This window comes from Prionailurus viverrinus, chromosome B1, assembly GCF_022837055.1.
Source record: "Prionailurus viverrinus isolate Anna chromosome B1, UM_Priviv_1.0, whole genome shotgun sequence".
In the NCBI taxonomy this organism is placed as follows: domain Eukaryota; kingdom Metazoa; phylum Chordata; class Mammalia; order Carnivora; family Felidae; genus Prionailurus; species Prionailurus viverrinus.
In genome coordinates, this window is record NC_062564.1 from 75,225,412 (window position 1) to 75,244,089 (window position 18,678).

General features: G+C 34.0%; 1 protein-coding gene across 3 annotated transcripts in view; it reads left to right on the forward strand.

The window, feature by feature from the left end:
- The window catches only part of FBXW7 (F-box and WD repeat domain containing 7), a 227,776-nt gene that overhangs the window by 64,858 nt on the left and 144,240 nt on the right, over positions 1 to 18,678 (forward strand). Inside the window, exon 2 of one of the 3 annotated variants that reach the window (XM_047856401.1) lies at positions 6,586 to 6,629. The exons of the other annotated variants lie outside the window; for them this stretch is intronic. The gene's annotated coding sequence lies outside the window, so the exon portion shown is untranslated. The remainder of the gene's footprint in view (positions 1 to 6,585; positions 6,630 to 18,678) is intronic. 3 annotated transcript variants of the gene reach the window in all.

Genomic DNA, 18,678 nt, shown 5'->3' on the forward strand with positions numbered 1-18,678 from the left:
AGAGCCTGGAGCCTGTTTCCGATTCTGTGTCTCCCTCTCTCTCTGCCCCTCCCCCGTTCGTGCTCTGTCTCTCTCTGTTCCCCCCCCCAAAAAAAAAAAAAAAAAAAAAAAAAAAAAAAAACTTTTCTTCTTCTTCTTCTTCTTCTTCTTCTTCTTCTTCTTCTTCTTCTTTTTAAGTTTATTTATTTTTGAGAGAGACGGAGTGAGCATGCAAGTGGGGGAGGGGCAGAGAGCGAGGAAGAGAGAGGATCTCAAGCAGGTGCTGCACTGTCATCACAGAACCCTATGTTAGGCTCAAACTCACCAACCATGAGTTCATCACCTGAGCTGAAATCAGGAGTTGGGTGCTCACCCAACTGAGCCACCCTGGTGTCCCTCTTTTTCATTTCTCATATAGGCATTTAATGCCATTAATTTCCATCTAAACACTATGTTGATTGCATCATACTAATTTTGATATGTTGTATTTATTTTCATTTTCTAATTTCCTTTGAGCCTTCTTTGATCCATTGGTTATTTAGATACATAGTTGAATTCTTATTTTAGGGATTTTTTGGGAGGTATTTTTCTTTTACTTATTAATAGCTTAGTTCCATTACATAACCTATTTTGTATTTTTTTAGTTGTTTTAATTCTTTAAATTTTGTTAAGGCTTGTTTTATTTTGGTGAATGTTTCATTGTATACTTGGAAGGAATGTGTATGCCTCTGTGGGTCGTTGGAATAATTTGTTTTGAATGGAAAGGGAAAATGTTTTAACTTTTTAATAAGATTAGACCTTAAATCCTAATTCCTTGAAGCCAGTGGTAATAGAAAAGGATATTGGTGGGGGACACGTGGGTGGCTCAGTTGGCTAAGCGACAGACTTTTGATTTCGGCTCAGGTCATGATCTCACTGTTCGTGGGATGGAGTCCCACGTTAGGATCTGCCCTGGCAGTTCAGAGCCTGTTTGGGATTCTCTCTTTCCCTCTCTTTCTGTCTCCCCACCCCCACTCATGCTGGCTTGTGCATACTCGCTCGCTCTCAAAATAAATAAGTTAGAAACTTAAAAAAAAGAAAGAAAGAAAAGGATCTTGGGGATCTGGGGATTCACAATACTTGGTTTTAGATAGGCTGCCTTTTGCTATTTATATTATTTCAGATAAATTCTTTTGGGCTTTTGTTTTCTCTAGTTGTTAAATAGTATTGATACATTTGATTTTGTGAAATTCTTCTTTTCTTTAAAATTGTACGCATCAAGTTTTATAGTACCAGGTTTAAGGTTAATAGGTTTATTCTTTACTCTTTTTTTCACTTATTGTATCATTCTTTTCCTCATTTTTAAAAACTTAGTCTGAATAGTGTAGTTTTAGGGATTATATGAGATGTTAGGACCCAGTAAAGTTTCAATCTATTGTAGAATCTGCCAGTTGCAGATATCAAGGTAGCAGTTCATGTTTCTAGATAAAGGCCATGTTTCTGGAAAGGGTTTAGAATTCTCACAGTGGTTGTATATGTCACTGCAATAAAATGATCAGTTGGGGCTTGTGTTGACTTAAGGAGCGTGAAAATGATGGTGAAAGATATATAAGGCACAAGCTTCGAAAGAAGTACATTGTAAAAATTGGCAATTTACAAGAACTTATGAGGAGTTTAGAAATACTTGTAAGGTTTGTGGGAATGTTGATGAATATGGTGGGGGCTTAACTTTATACAAGAGTATTTGTGTAGCGAAAAGGATTGTATATAAAATGTACATGATTTACAACAAAACTTGTATTTTGTAGTGTTGTAGCAGCTGGGACAAGTCAGATATTTTAAAGATACCATGAATTTACTTTTTAAATTTGTAAATAGTGTCTACGGTAATCAGAATGTTGAGGGATTCTGGGGCGCCTGGGTGGCTCAGTCGGTTGAGTGTCCAACTTCAGCTCAGGTCATGATCTTGCAGTCCGTGAGTTTGAGCCCCATGTCAGGTTCTGTGCTGTTAGCTTGGAGCCTGGAGCCTGCTTCCGATTATGTGTCTCCCTCTCTCTCTGCACCTCCCCTGCTCATACTCTGTCTCTGTCTCTCTCAAAAATAAAATAAACATTAAAAAAAAAAAGAATGTTGAGGGATTCCTTTCAAACTCTTTGAAGTATTGTTTAAGCATTTCTTTGCAGTTTTGAAGCAATCAGGCAAGATGCTTCAGAGGATAAATACTGAGTGCTGTGTCTTCTTTGTTCAGGAAATAGAAATGCAACATGAGATTTTTAAAGTGCAAATTTACATCTTTTGCAGAAAATGTGATGGGGTGAAGGTTTTTGAAAACATTTGAAGGTTGTACTGGGATTCACTTCTGTATAAGGTGGAGATACACTGTTGATTTGTACGGGGGTGAAATATTGTAATTAGGCTAAATTGAATGGGTGATGGGTAATTTGAGAAACGATGTTTGTTCCAGGTTATTCAAGATCTGATCTTTCTAACTACTTACAACTTTTGACTAGCTGAGATCCTGCTTTTTTTATATTCATCACCAGTCTACCTCTTGCTTTTCCACCTACAAAATTAAAATAGAAAACAACAAAAAATAACAGTATATAGGTAATAATAAATAATATAGGGAAATATATCATTAGCATAACATATACAAATAAGTATATTTAAAGATGCAATATTTTCAAATACAAATATTTGCATGGTTATAGTTCATGAGCAATCTTTATTAAATTTGTTGCTAGGTGAACGGTATGTAGTCACTGAATTCATTCATTCTGCGTCTCTTTTGTTTTAGGGCAAGACTGTTCTACTTACATCCTTATTGTCCTCTTTGGGATCTTTAGTATTACTGGAAATTATAGTTAGGTAATTTTTTTTAATAAACCCATGTCTAGTTCTGCAGGCTCTTTAGATGTTGGATGGGATCTGTTGGTTCTCAGCTTCAGAATTAATAACTCTGTGATCCTGATCCTTTTCCTAGTATATGTCTTGTTTGCTAAGATGTGTGACCTCTGGAGAGATCTTCCTTATATTCAGTAAGTTGATCTTTCTCTTTTAGGAAGATAAGGCAAACTTCTCTTAAGGGAGGTTCCCCCCCCCCCCCTTTTAGTTCTAAGATGTCTCTCAAATTAACAGATTTATTCATATCAAAATTTCCCAAAGTGGGAATGGTAAGTCTTACTCTTGATGAGTATACCATTTAGAAAGAGAAGTACCCCGGACGCCTGGGCTCCTCGATCGGTTAAGTGTCTGACTTGTCTTCGGCTCATGTCACCATCTCACAGTTCATGAGTTTGAGCCCCGTATCAGGCTCTGCATGACAGTGTGGAGACTGCTTGGGATTCTCTCTCTCTGCACCGCCCCGCTTCTCTCAAAATAAATTTTTTCAGTTTAATAAACTGAAAAAAAATTACAAAAAATAAAAAAAGATAAATACCTGAATTAGAAGAAGCAGGTATCTGGCTTGGGGGTGGAACAAATGGTTAAACTGATTAAAAAATCAGTTTTGTGAAAGGGTTACTTGTGCACCTTATGTCTGAGAACTGTACCTGAGTGGTCAGCTACCTACTAGTAGAACGCTGATGACAATTTTTGGCTGATTGGAGTTTTGGAGGAGTCTACCAGGCCAGACAAAGTAGAAAAGTAGATTAATACTTCTATATTGATAAACTTTTGCAAAGTGAACACATCTTTGTAATTGTAACCTAGATCAAGATAGTTACTTCTCTAAAGCTTCCCTGTGTTCTGTCCCAATCAAATAACCCCTTTATCCCAAAGTTAACTCTATTCTGACTTTGTGGTCAGAGATTAGTTTGGCTTGTTTTTTGAATTTAATAAATTACACACACACACACACACACACACACACACACACACACTCACACACTCCCACCTGACATTATGTTTGTGATATGTATCCTGTTTTGTTTTTAGTTTCCTTTTTTTCCACTGAGGTTTAGGATTACACGAACATGTAATGCTATACTTTATTTCACCCCTTTCCTAGTGGACGTTGGATTATATGGAGTTTTGGGCTCTTTAGATAATGCTGCTGTGATAAACTTTGTATATAGCTCCTTGTGCACATATATACACATTTCTATTGATTGCATACTTAAGAATGGTATTACTTAGTCATTGGGTATGGATATGTTCACCTTTGGTAGGTACTTCCAAATAGTTTTCCATACCGGTTATACTAATTTACATTCCTACATGCAGTGTATGAGAATGCCAGTGGCTGTACTTTCTCACTTGCACTTGGCATTGTCTGGTTTTTAAATAAATACTACACATTTCGGTTGATAATAGTATCTTATTATGTTGTCTGTATTTTCCTAATAGTAATATTGAGTACCTTTTCAATATGCTTATTGGGTTTTGAAATTATTTTCTTGTGAAGTTTTGTTTGGTCTTCAGCCTATCTTAAAAATTGGGTTGTCTTGTTTTTGATGATTTGAAGTTGTTTTTTAAAAAAAAATATATTTTGGGGGCACCTGGGTGGCTCAGTTGGTTAAGTGTCTGACTGTGGCTCAGGTCATGATCTCATGGTTCATGAGTTTGAGCCCCGTGTTGGGCTCTGCGCTGATAGCTCAGAGTCTGGAGGCTGCTTCGGATTCTGTGCCTCTCTCTCTCTGCCCCACCCCATTCATGCTCTGTCTCTCTCTCTCTCCCAAAAATAAATAAATATTAAAAAAAATTTTCATACCTGAGTCCTTTGTTGGGCATGTGGATTATGAATATTTCCTCCTGCTCTGTAGCTTGCATTTTAACTTTTTAAAGAATACTACTTTTAAATTGTAACGAAGCCCCATTTGTTGTGTTGATCTTTGTGTCTTGTGTAGGAAATCTTTGCCTATTTCAAAGTCATGACAATATTTTTCTCTCATAAAACCTTTATTACTTAAAAAAATTTTTTTTTCAATGTTTATTTCTGAGAGAGAGAGAGAGAGCACGTGTGTGCACAAGCGAGTGCAGGGGAGGGGCAGAGAGAAAGGGGGACATAGAATCCGAACCAGTCTCCAGGCTTCAAGCTGTCAGCACAGAGCCTGATGTGGGGCTTGAACTCACAAACTGCAAGATCATGACCTGAGCCGAAGTCGGACTCTTAACCGACTGAGCCACCCAGGCTTCCCAAAAGCTTAATTGTTTTAAAATTTATTGTTTAGGTCTCTGATATACTTTCTCTCCTTCCTTTTTTTATGGCCTGTGGATGGATGTAATGAATTTGATGGATTTTGATTTTAACAGTGGTAGTGATAGAAAATCTATTGGTATGCCTTATTCATAAGAAAACATTTTTATTTTATTTTGTATGTGATATTTTAAGTTCTGGTATGGTAACATTTTCTGTTAGTAAGATACATGATTTTGTATTCTGGTAATTCTTTAAAAGGGATTTAAAAACATTTTTTCCTGACTCTAAAAGAGGCAGTCTAGTTTTGTGAATTGTATTCTGTCTTACTTGTTTTGTTTTTGAAGAGTACAGTGCCTTAAAGACATTGGGTTGTTCAGTCAAAGGCAGCTGTTATATTTAAGCAGGCGATTTAATTTCTATAAGACTTTTTTTTTAATCTATAAAGCTAATTTAAGAAAAGTGTGTATAAGTTTTTTCAAGTTGTGAGCAATGTGCCTGGCAAGCAATAAAATCTCTGTAGTTAGTGCTTTATTCCTGAATTTTGAACTTTGTTTTGAAGATTATTATTAAAAAAATTTTTTTAATGTTTATTTTTGAGAGAGAAATAGAGAGCGCATGCATGAGTGGGGGAGGGACAGAGAGAGAGGGATACACAGAATCTGAAACAGGCTCCAGGCTCTGCGCTGTCAGCCCAATGCGGGGCTCGAACTCACAAACTGTGAGATCATGACCTGAGCTGAAGTCAGACGCTTAAGCGACTGAGCCACCCGGGCACCCCTGTTTTGAAGATTATTTTGACTTGAGACCTGATTGAAAGGGTATATACCATGCTTGTTATAAAATTATTGATAACTAACTTTTGTAAATAGTAAAAGTAATCTGCCTGCTTATACATTCATTTCCTTTTATTGTAGATAAAATATTTTAATTTTTTTCTGTCAATGTAAGGTTGAATTTAAAATGCTTCCTTATGTTAATGAAAAAAAATAGAGTGAATACTTTGTAAAGACTTTTCCACCTCCTTGTCTGTACTTTAACTCTGTAGTTAGGTTGTCTAGGTGCTGCTTACAAGGTGGTAACTACAGATACCAGAAGTGTAGTGTATGATATTGTCTGTTGATGGTCAGGAAGAATTTAACAGTGCTTCTCTAAGACCTTGTTAGTTTGCTCTTGTCTTGGTTGGTAATTTTTGAAATCTAATTTGTTATAGAGCTCATTCTTTGTAGTCTAGTAAACTCTACCAACATCTTGATAATTCATTAGCTTTTCCATATATTATACATAAAATTTAAATTCTAACATTAGGAAAAATTGTTTTATATTTATCATGTGCCAAAGTTTCAGCATGTGATATGTTTAAGTGTTGTAAAAAAACAAGTGGGATTCTTGGGAGTAGGGGTAACTTCTGAAGTTCAAAAGTTCTTTCTTCTCCTCTTCCTCCTCCTCTTCTTCCTCCTCTTCATTTTGTTATTATTATTATTATTTAGGGAATCTCAACCAGCAGAGGGATTTTTAACAGGCTACCTATTTGGTAAGTACATACTTTCAGTGTTAAATATTTTGCATGTTACTTAAGTTTGCATGTATGTTACCTTAGTGACGTTTACAATAGTCAGTGTAAATAACAAATATAATTTATATTTCTTATAATTTTTACTTGGTACTAGAATTTCTTTATAGATTTATTCTGATTCCTTCTGATTTATTCTATACACTGTATCCAGAAAATTCTTTTAGTGTGCAATCTGAGTATTAAAAGAGTTCGATGGCAGAGCTGTCTTAGCGGGCAAGAATGCTAGTACTTTGGTGAAGGAAACACAATTTTCCTCATGTGAGATGTTTGTAGCAGTTTTCTATTAGCTGTGACAGTAATACAGATTTCTTCTTTAGCCATCCATTACTTGACTCCTCCTTACATTAGGTCCTGTTTACCATAGTAGGTCAATATGAAGACAAATACTCTGGTAAGGCCCTAAGCTATTTTCTCCTTGGGGTCTCTAATTTCATTGTAATAACATTTTAATATTAAGAATTTCATAAACTTATGCTTTGGTTAATAGTGATAGATTTAAAAATTATTAAATATACTTCAGCAATGTGAGGCATTGGATTATCAAGTGTCATAATATAGTTTTTTAATTGTTTTGATACAGTCTGTGAAATATTACTAAGGATGAATAAATTTATTTGATTAGCTAATCGAAGTTTCCTAGATATATGAAGAGATATTTAATAATAAACATTGATTTTTCTTATTATGATTATTAATGTGTTTGAAACAATATGTATTTAACCAAATGTGTTTCTAAAATTCTATAATCATAGTTGATGCTTAAATATTGAACAATTACACTATTCTGCTTACTGTATATTTATAATAAATGTACATTTTTAGGAGCAAATGATGTTATAAAAATCTCAAATTCTTACTATTATAAAATGTGGTAACTGATTCCTGAAGATATATTAGGTAGAACAAATCAACATAATGTGTTTTCTTCCCCATTGATGCATTTATTTGAGTTAGTTTGAGGGAGGCAATCATCTTTGCATTGTATATGCTTATGATATATATTTCATTTCTGCAAATTTATTTTTAGTAACTATTGGAATACATTTACATATCAAGAAATTCATCCATAAGTGTACAATTTGGTGGTTTTTAGCATATTCAGAGGTGTTTAACTGACACTACTATCTAATTTTAGAATACTTCAACCCCACCTTGTATCTGTTAGCAGTCATTCCCTAATTCCCTTTAAACACCCTGCCTGCCTCCCCTACCCCACAGTCCCCTTCTCCAAGCAACCACTAAATATTTTCAGTTTCTATAGATTTGCCTATTGTGGACATTTCATATAAAAGAAAGCATATTCTATTTGTCTTTTTGTGTCTGGCTGTTTTCGCTTAGCATAATGTTTTCAAGGTTCACCCATGTTGTAGCATGTGCCATTCATTTTTATGGGAAAAACCATTCCATTATATACCATAATTTTTATATCCATTCATCAGGTGATGGATTGTATCTACCTTTGGCTATTAGGAATGCTTCTGCAATGAACATTCTGGTATAAGTTTTTGTGTGGATGTATATTTTTATTTCTTTTGGATACGCGCTTAATAAGGGTAGAATTGCAAGATGTGATAACTAAGTCTGAGGAACTGTCAAAATGGCTGTGGTATTTTATAATCGCACCAACAGGATACGAGGATTCCAACTTCTCTACATCATTATAGACGCTTGTTACTTTTAGTCATTTTTTGTTTTAGCTATCCAAGTGAGCGCGAAGTGGTATTTCATTGTGGTATTGATTTTCATTTCTATAAAACTGATGATGAGCGTTATTTCATGTGCCTATTGACCATTTACATATGTTCTTTGGAGAAGTGTGTGTTCAAATCTTTTGCTCATTTTTTAATTGGATTGTCTTTTGTTAAATTGTAAGCATTCTTTATATATTCTGAAAACTATTCCCTTATGAGATATAGGATTTGCAAATACTTTCATCCATTCCGTGGATTATCTTTTCACTTTATTTCTGGTGTCTTTTGAAGCACAGAAGTTCTTAATTTTGATGATGTTCAGTTCATCTGTTTTTTCTTTTGTTGCTTGTGCTTTTGGTGTCATATTGCAAATTTATCTTTAAATAAATATTCATTTATAGTTTAGATCTGTGACAAGGTTTTAATTACCACAGGACTGTAAAGCATTGGCATTTTTTGTGTTTGACAGCCAAAGCCCAAAGGAAGCAATTATCTTTATATTTGTGCTTCAATTCCTTAGTTAATTGTTTTAAGGAAAATGCTATGTTTTGATCCCATGGGTTACCATGAAAATGTTAGCTGTGTGTGATATATCCATTGATAATAGCCTTGTGAATTCATGTTTAGTTTTTTTGGATTGTATGATACCTTAGTTTATCATGGCACTTAAGGTATATTTGATGTCATACCTTAATAAACTATGGCCTTTTAGGCTAACACTATTACCAGAATTCTTTTTATCTTTTCCAGGAGGAGAAAATAAATTTTGAGAATCTTACTGATTTTAGTCTTGTGCAGGATATTTGTAGGCACTAATTTTTTGATGTATTTGTAAACTTACATATGGAATATGTATACTTTTCCTTCAAGTTTAATAGGTATGTATCTTCTTGATTTTTATGGGACAATTTTAGTTCCTTATTTTTTATCATGTGGCTTTTATCAGTTGAAGGCATATTTCAGAATGAATTGTTCTATAATGTTTTCTAATGTTGGTTTTAGAGAAATGGCATATAACAATGGAATATCACCACTCTTAGTAGCGTTGGCTTTCTGCATAAGGGCAAGGGATTGTAATGTAGTGTGATTAATGTAATTTTATTAGGGAAATTTACTTTTGTTTGTATCATTCATATTATCTAATACTGTGTTAACTTCAAATAATGAAATTTTATAGGGCCAAAATTATTGATATTTTTTTTAGTTGATTTTAAATCGTGGTGTCCACTGGTTAAGCATCCACTTAAGTGTCAATTGGTAGGTAACATTGTTCTTCACTGTGATATTTTTATAGTTTGTTTTATACCACCCATGGACATTTTGCATTGGAAAAGGAAATAAAAGGTGAAACATGCCATTTTTGATGGTATTACATTTTCAGTTATAATAAAAAAAGATTTGAGAGTTACTTCCTTCTATGGTATATGTCAAATGTGGCAGTTAAGAGAGTTTAACCTATTTATGGCTGAATTAAGGCAAAATGGCTTTTGTGCACTATACTTTCTTTCTCTTGTTCTGTATGCTTACTAACAATAATTAAGTGTATATTAATTCTGAGTTATTTATATTTGAAATGGGGGTTTTAATATTAATAGAGACACTTTTTTTCTTACAAGAGTAAGAGGAGTTGCCCTTTAGTTAAACCACTAATTTCTTACTGAAGTCAATCGGAGTTGCTTTATATTCTAGGTAGCAGATTCTCAGCTCATGTCCTAGAGTTTGCTATTCTACTGATGTGCTTCATAATACACCTTGGAGATATTGGTCAGGGTTGTGTGGATAGAATAATTAAACTATTCTTTGTCAGAACGGTCTTTCACTACTTAATCTTACTGAGGAAAGCTCAAATGGACTTGGATTATTCTAAATGTCACATTATTTTTGTACAAATGTCTGAAAACCATTACACAATAGTATTGACTCCCTTTTCTCCCAGTACAATTTCTGTAGCAACATCATGCAAGGAAGTTTTCCTAAAAGCTTTTTCCTTCAGAACTCACCCCTCTCCCCCACCGTTTTTAAGGAAAAGGTTGATCCAGAGTAGCCCACTTTTAATCTAGTAGTCATCTCAATTTTATTCTTATTAATACTTAAGGTTTCCATACTTCTGATCTTTCTTCAGAAATTTCCAGTCTATTAATTGAAATAATTACAACTGTTCATTTCTTTGGTTTTGTTCCCTGTTCATGGACTTCCTAGATTTGGTAGAGTTCTATCTGATTACAGTCTTTAGAAGTTTCTAATATAAATTGACACTTTTCCTCCTAGCTTAGCCTCAGTGCTTCCTGGTGATCGTTATCTCATTTTGATCTTCTATTTCATTCTCAATATTAGTTATTTGGAACCTTTCCACTGTCCTCAGATGACCAGTCCTATTTCTATTTTTCTCATTCTTTTTTCATTTCATATTTTATACTTTATTTCCTCTATCTTCACTCAAAGAACAAAATGTTTTCATTTTTTTCAAAGGATAATATCTATATTCTTAATCTTATCCCTTCTTCCTTTCACTTGAATCTTGCTGTTTTCTGTTATTCTCATTTTCCATGCTGGGTTCTCCATCTTATCACACTTAATCTTGAAAAATGCCTTTTACTTTTACTCTTTCCCTATCCTTCCCTTTATCACTGAGCTTGTTTGATTTGTGGTCCAGTTTCTTAATTCTTACTCGGCTACCTTCTGCAGTTTGACTATTGTTTCTACTGGCATTCTGCTTCCTCAAGTGAAAGTAAACTTTTCTTACCTAACCAGATAGATAGTTAAGCTCATGTTAAAATGCTTTACAACATCCCTAAGGTAAGACTGAGTTCCAGTTGCTAAATCTGTGTGTTTTCATTTCTCATCCTGTCCTACCTTTTTTTTTTTTTTTTTATAGCATTTGGTATTTTGCTTCTTCTTAACATTCACTTCTCCCTTGTATTCCATAATAACTGTGCTTTATGGTTTTTCTGTGATTTCTCCAGCTACATGTTCTTTTTGTTACTGCTTTTTTCTTTCATATACCTCTGAAGTATAAACTGCATTGAAGCTTTGCTCCTTGCTCCTTCTCATTATGCATCATTTCTAGGAGATGGTCTCTGTTTTTATTATGTAAGTTATCACAAATTTGTGATGACTCACAAATGCCACATTTTCCTTCATTGTCTGTTTGACTTCAATTATTATGTCCTTAGCACCCCTAAATTATTATTTCTCAAGCTGAAAAATTTGCCTTGAACATGCTTGATATATTGTTGGAATTTACTAAATGCTTATTGAATCAGTGAATGAACTCTTTATCCAAGTGCCCCAATCTGTTCGGTTTGTTCTTTTTTTGTATATAATGATTTTAACCATTCACCTATTTTCATGTTACAAACCCTATAATATCTTTGACCAATTCTTGTCTACCCTTGTTAGCATTAATTATTATATTTTGGTTCTAAGCTTAACTAATGAGGTGGATGATGTTCTCATTTGCAGATGGTAGAAATAGGGATCACAGACATTGTGATGTACTTATGATTTCATGGATAGTGGTGGAGTTGAAAATTAAGATTATGTTTCTGATTACATGTTTCCTGGTTTTCACAGAAAACATTGTTTCTAATGATAAAAGCAGTATGATAGATAATAATTACTCTTAATGTACTATGTGAGTTAAGAGAATAAAGACTGGAAGATGGTAGGAGTACTTTAAATTCTTATGTGATGGGATGAAGGTCGTAATTCAGAGGGAGGAATGAAAATCAAGGATGTGAGAAGTTTTTCACTCAACATTAATAGAATTTTGAGATTCTGACATCTGGTAATGATGCAGTGATGCCAGTGAAGTAGTTGTTGAGTGAACCATCCTTCAGATAACAATTATAAAATTGTAAAATCTGGATAAAATATTAAACTTCATCTGTGTGAAAGCCGCAAAAAATGACTTTAAATGAAGCAGAAGTCAGATTAAAGGTTACTCTTTAAAGCCTGCAACTGCAAGGGCGCCTGGGTTCAGTCGGTTAAGCGGCCGACTTCGGCTCAGGTCATGATCTCGCGGTCCGTGAGTTCGAGCCCCGCGTCGGGCTGTGTGCTGACAGTTCAGAGCCTGGAGCCTGCTTCAGATTCTGTGTCTCCCTCTCTCTGACCCTCCCTTGTTCATGCTGTGTCTCTCCCTGTCTCAAAAATAAACGTTAAAAAAAAAAAATTAAAAAAAAAAAAAGCCTGTAACTGCAATGTGTAAGAATTGTATGTTTGTAGCTTTCTTGGCTTTGGATGCATCCCAGCCTCCTGTAGTTCCAGTAGCATGGGACAGAAGTTAGGGCTAGCCAAGCAGCTGGGAATATACTGAGAGAAATTCTAGAAGCAAAAGAACCATTGAAGAGGTAAACAAAAACTAATGGAATTTTTCACCAGCCCACCAGCATTGCAAGCAGTTCTAAAGGAAGTTCATTGAGTCTGAATGGAAATGGCATCAGGCTGCAAGTGCCATTTACAGTAAGGAATCAACATTAAAAAAAAGTGAATATGTGGGTAATAATAAAAACTATAAACTTTTTTTAATAAAAAAAATTACCGATGATTAAAGCAAAAACTATGATTGTATTGTTTAAAATGTATATATGAAAATAGTAGCACAAAGTTGGAGTATTTCTGGCTTAATTTGTATTTCTCTGATATCAATATTGAGCATCTTTTCATGTATTGTTGGCCATTTGAATATCTTCTTTGGGGTGAAGTATCTAATCTCAAGATTTTGAGAATTGACTTATACACAATATTTAATAAACATGTCATAATAAGACATTATGATAAATTGACATTAATACTTAGTATTCTGGCTTATAAACCTTCTACTTAGGTTATCTTTTAGTTTCTTTCAGTAATGTATGGCAGTTTTTTTTTAAGGTGATAAGAAATATTAAACTCTATGCTTAGTAGGTAATAATTCCTCATTTTCCCCTCTCTTAGGGCCTGGTAATATGTACTTCCTGCTGTATGAATTTTCCTATTCTAGATATTTCATGTAAGCGGAACCATCCAGTAATATTTGTTCTTTTTGTGTCTGACTCCCCCACCACCCCCCCCAAGAGAGAGACAGTGCAGACATGCTAGCGGGGAAGAAGGGCAGAAGGAAAGGGAGAGAATCCCAAGTAGGCTCCATGCTCAGCACACAGTGTCGTGGGCCTTGATTCCACAATTCTGGGAATTTCCTGAGCTGAAATCAAGAGTTGGTTCCTCAGCCAACTGAGCCACCCATGCGCCTAGAGTTTGTGTCTGGCTTTTTTCACTTGTAACGTTTTCAAAGTTTATCTATGTTGTAGCATGCATCAGAATTTCATTCCTTTTCATGGCTGGATAATATTCCACACTTTGTTTATTTCTTCATCTGCTTGTGGATACTTGGGTTTCCCCCCTTTTGGCTATTGTGAATAATGCTGCAGTGAACATTGGTGTACACGTATCTGAGTCCGCTTTTCCATTCTCTTGGATGTATACCTAGAAGTGGAATTGCTGGGCTATGTGGTAGAATTCTATGTTTAGCTTTTTGAGAAACTGCCAAACTGTTTTCCACAGTGGCCTCGCCATCGTATATTACTAACACCAATTTACAGGGGTTCCAGATTCTCTGTATCCTCACCAATGCTTGTTATTTCCTATTTGTAGTACCTTTTGGGGGTAGATTTCCTAGGATTTTCTGCATAAACAATCATATATGAACAGAGACAGTTTTACCTCTTTTTTGATCTTTTTGTTTTTCTTTCTCTTACCTTTTTATATTGGATTTCTAATTATGAGGATAAATAATGAGAACAAGCATTCTTGCCATGTTCCCAAACTTAGGGAGACTATATTTGACATTTCATATTAAATCTGTTATTAGTTATAGGACTTTCATAGATACCCTTTATCTGGTTGAGGAAGTTCTTCACTGGTTCAGTGGTTTTGTCTGTCTTTTTGTTAATGGTATTTGATTTTGATCATTTAGTATTTTTCTTTCCAACTATTCCTGTGAATTACGGTGATTATTTTTTCATGTTAACTCTATATTCTTAGATAAACTTCACTTTGTTAGGATGTATTATTGTTTTTATAATCACTGGATTTGATTTGCTAAAATTTTGTCAAAGCTTAAAGTGCCCTCTTTTCCTCTGTTTTGTATAATACTGACATACGTTTGTATGCCAGACATATAATTTATATAAAACTTGGCATATGGTTTTCTTAAATATTTGATAGAATTCAGCAGTGAAAGTTTTCTTGAAGGACGGTTTTGGATTGTGAATTCAATTTTACCCCTTGGTAGTATTGGTGTTTTGCATTTTTCACAGTATTTTTGTTTCATTTATTTTGTTGAATTGGTTAGTACAAAGTTGTTCATAAGATGCTCCTATTATTTTTTAATGCCTGCAGGATCAGTGGTGATATTAGCTTTTTGATTTTTGATGCTAATAATTTATTTTCTTTCCCCCCCCCCCTTATCAGTTTGCTAGGTGCTTATTAATTTTTTAATATAATAAGTTAGCAAAGAGCCAACTTTTGGAGATAATTTTCTCTATCATTTGTTTGCTTTCTGTTTAATTGCTTTCCATTTTTTAATTCCTTCTTACTTTTGATTTAATTTTCTCTTCCTTTTAGCTTCTTATATTGGAAGCTTACTCTTCTCTTGTTTTCTAGTATAAATGGCTACAGCTAAAGATTCTCCTTTTCATGCCTCTTTAACTATATCTCAGGAATGTTGACATGTTGTATTTTCATATCACTCAGTTTAAAAATACATTCTTCTTATTTTCTTGGGTTTCCTCTTTGACCACTAGGTTATTTAAAAGTGTATTGCTTAATGTCCAGATATTTTGGATATCCTATGTATCTTTTTATTAATGATTTCTAATTTAAATTTGTTGTCATAGGATAAACTGTTACATCAGCTCTTTGAAACTTATACAGATGTTTGTGGACAGTGCTTATTCTGCAGTTTTAGGTTATAGGATTTTGTAAATGTTGCCCATTAGGTCATGTGGGATAATGTTCAAATCTTTTTTATTCCTGAAATGTTGGATAATAATGTTCAAATCTTTTTTATTCCTGAAGTTTTTTGTTTCTTTGTTTATTTATGGTAATTGCTGCTTACATAGTCAATCCATATTTCTCTTACATAATCTGGTTATTAGATTGGATAATTTTTCTTTTAAAGCAATAGTTTTATCCTTCATTTAGTTTTCTTGAGTTAGTTTTACTAACGAAGAGACATCTTATTTTACAGTGATTAAAGATGTATATATAAATTATCATAATATTCTTCTGCTCACCCATATGTCACCTAGGTTTTGAACTTCTTTTTCTTCCTTGTTTTATTATTTTTGTTTGGATGCTAGAGAAAACTGTAGTTTATTGTAGTTGTGTACTATGGGGTTCTTATAATAGTATGTGTGTATATAGTTCTATGTTGTAGTATAGCATTGCCAGGAAAAATTTGGTTTTGTTTTATTTGGGGTCTGGTGGAAGCCATCTTATCCTTATATAAATTTACTGCTACCTCAACACAACCTTCTATATAATAAAACAAATTTCTGTTATTAACTATAGTATGAAGTTCTGATTTATAATAGTTTTAACTTAAATCACAGTCTATACAGTAGGCAAATTGGAAAAATATTCAGAACATTTAAAAAATGGTTATTTAATATGTGGCCTCCACAGTAAAATAAGTTAAAAGAAAATCCTGTTATTGCCTACTATGAAATTGGATAGCCTGGTTTTTAAAAGTTAAAATTTTTAAATATGTCAATTATTTGGGGCACCTGGGTGGCTCAGTTGGTTAAGGGTCTGACTTCGGCTCAGGTCATGACCACGGTTCGTGAGTTTGAGCCCTGCATCGAGCTCTGTGCTAACAGCCTGGAGCCTGCTTTAGATTCTGTGTTTCCCTCTCTCTCTGCCCCTCCCCCACTTGTGCTCTGTTTCTCTCTTTCTCAAAAATAAATACACATTAAAAAATTCTAAAAAATATCTCAATTATGTAAGTCTTCTCTGCATTGGATCATTCTTTCTTTTATAGACCTTTAGTAATAAGAAAGCCAGTCTAGTTCACCATTCAGTTTTTGAGACAACTGGTATGATTTGAACTTAAACTTTGATGTCAGGCAGGTTCAAATCCTACATCTGTTCATACTCTTCTCATTGTGAACTTAGTAATATTTTGATTATATTCGCTGTACTTTCTTAAGAGATCCATTTCTGATTTTTTATCGTTTATTTATGGTTGAGAAGGTGAGACAGAGTATGAGCAGGGGAGGGGCAGAGAGGGAGACACAGAATGTGAAGCAGGCTACAGGCTCTGAGCTGTCAGCACAGACCCCGAAGTGGGGCTCAAACTCACAGGCTGTGAGATCATGACCTGAGCTGAAGTCAGATAATCAACTGAGCCACTCAGGTGCCCCTTAAGAGATCCATTTCTAATATTCTGTTAAGCTTCCTGAGATTTGTTGATAATTTTTTCCCCCTATTAATGTTATGTAACGTTTGAATTCCTGTAACACAACTGTATTTGGTAATAGTGGGTAATTCTTTTAATTTTGCTTTTTTCTTATTCAGTTATATAATCATCTTCAGGCAAATATATGAAAAGACAGAAATATTTGAAGGTTTTGTAAGTAATTATGGCAGGTAATTTGTTTGGTTCTGACTAAAGCTGAATTGAGAATTTTTTTATTTAGTTTGGATATAGTATATAATTAGATGGAGCTCAGTCATTACCATGTATAGTTAAATCATTGCCAACGTCCATTGTAAGTATGTCTAGTGTCTCCAGGCATCATGACAGGAATGTGTAAGACTAGAGGGAGTATTTCACTGTGAATGTGTCCTGCAATGGCCATTACTGGCAGTATGAGGCCACCGCTAGTAGTGGAGGAGAAACTATATTTGAAATGTAGAGTCAGAATCAAGTCCGTGGAAACATTTTCAGGTATTTAAAACTGTAAGATTCAGTTTTCACCCCACAGATTGAAAATGTCAATGCTCCTGTGTAGAAAATAATTGATAATGTAATGTGTATATAATTTTATAGGCACCAAATGTTTTTTCTATTTTGATGAAAATGCCATATTTAATAAAATTAAAATATGTAATTTCATCTGCTTATTAGAACACTTTAGTAAAGCAAGTAAGAAATGATAAGACTTCTGATTTGGCTGTATGTTAAGGACATATTATATTACATTTATTAATTAAGAGAAAAGTTCAGTTAAAAATTAGTGGAATATGAAACAATGATTAAATAAGTGCCATGAAGAATTAGAAATTATTCTGATGTTGTGAAGTGCATTGTGACATAAAAATGTTCTGAGGACAGAAAAGCAATTCATTTAAGGGGAAAAATAAATTATAAACAGAAATAATGAATGGACTCCTGGTTTTTTGATAATCCAATTAATGAAAAAGAATGACTCATATGAAAGTATTGGAAAGATATCTGAATGACTTACTTATTTGAAATCAAATTCTCTGACCAGTGAACATAGCAAAATCTCATAACATACCAACAATGACACTGATGATTGGTGAATAAATGTCTTAAATTTTGAGCATATAAGGTTAGTTACTACACAAGAAAACTTAAATTGAAATCTCAAATTTCTGTACAAAAGAAGCTTGATAGAAATTCATCACATTTGTCAACTCTTTAGAGAATTTACATGACGTTTCTGATAACAGGTTGTGAAGTTTACAGTTTCTACAAATTTTGAACAACTATGCCAGAGTAAAGACAAATTATCCTCTTGGTCTCTGTATAGGGAATCTTATAAAATCTTGTCATTCAAAAAGTCAAGCAAAGAGTACTCAATCAAAAAATATAGGAAATATGGTATAACAGAAGTGTTTCAGACTTTTAATTAAAATGTTATTTTTTTGGATTGTGTGTATTTATGGTATTTCTTAGTCTTTTAATATTTTGTTGATTTTTTTTCATTTCAAATATGTATTCACTTTCATTTCTAATTTGTAGTCTTTCTTTTAAATCCTCTAATTTTTAGAAGCTCTAGGCCCCTCAAAACCTAGATTTGCCCCTGTTAAGAGGATAGAGCATGGATGCAAGTGGGATCTGATGGGATTGGTGGGGCATGGTTTAGAGGGACTGTGTCTTTCTGAAGAGGTGGGAAGATCTGATGAAAGGCATGGAGAGAACCTTATGAGTGTTTGTGGGAAAGAGCAATTCAAGTAGGATTCCTGTAAATTTAAAGGCCCTATTGTGGGAATAAATCTGGTGTGCCTATTAAAAGGAGACAGTGAGGTTGGCGGGGTGGGGGGTTGGTGATGAGTTTGAAAAGGAAAGCAAGGGCCAAATTATATAT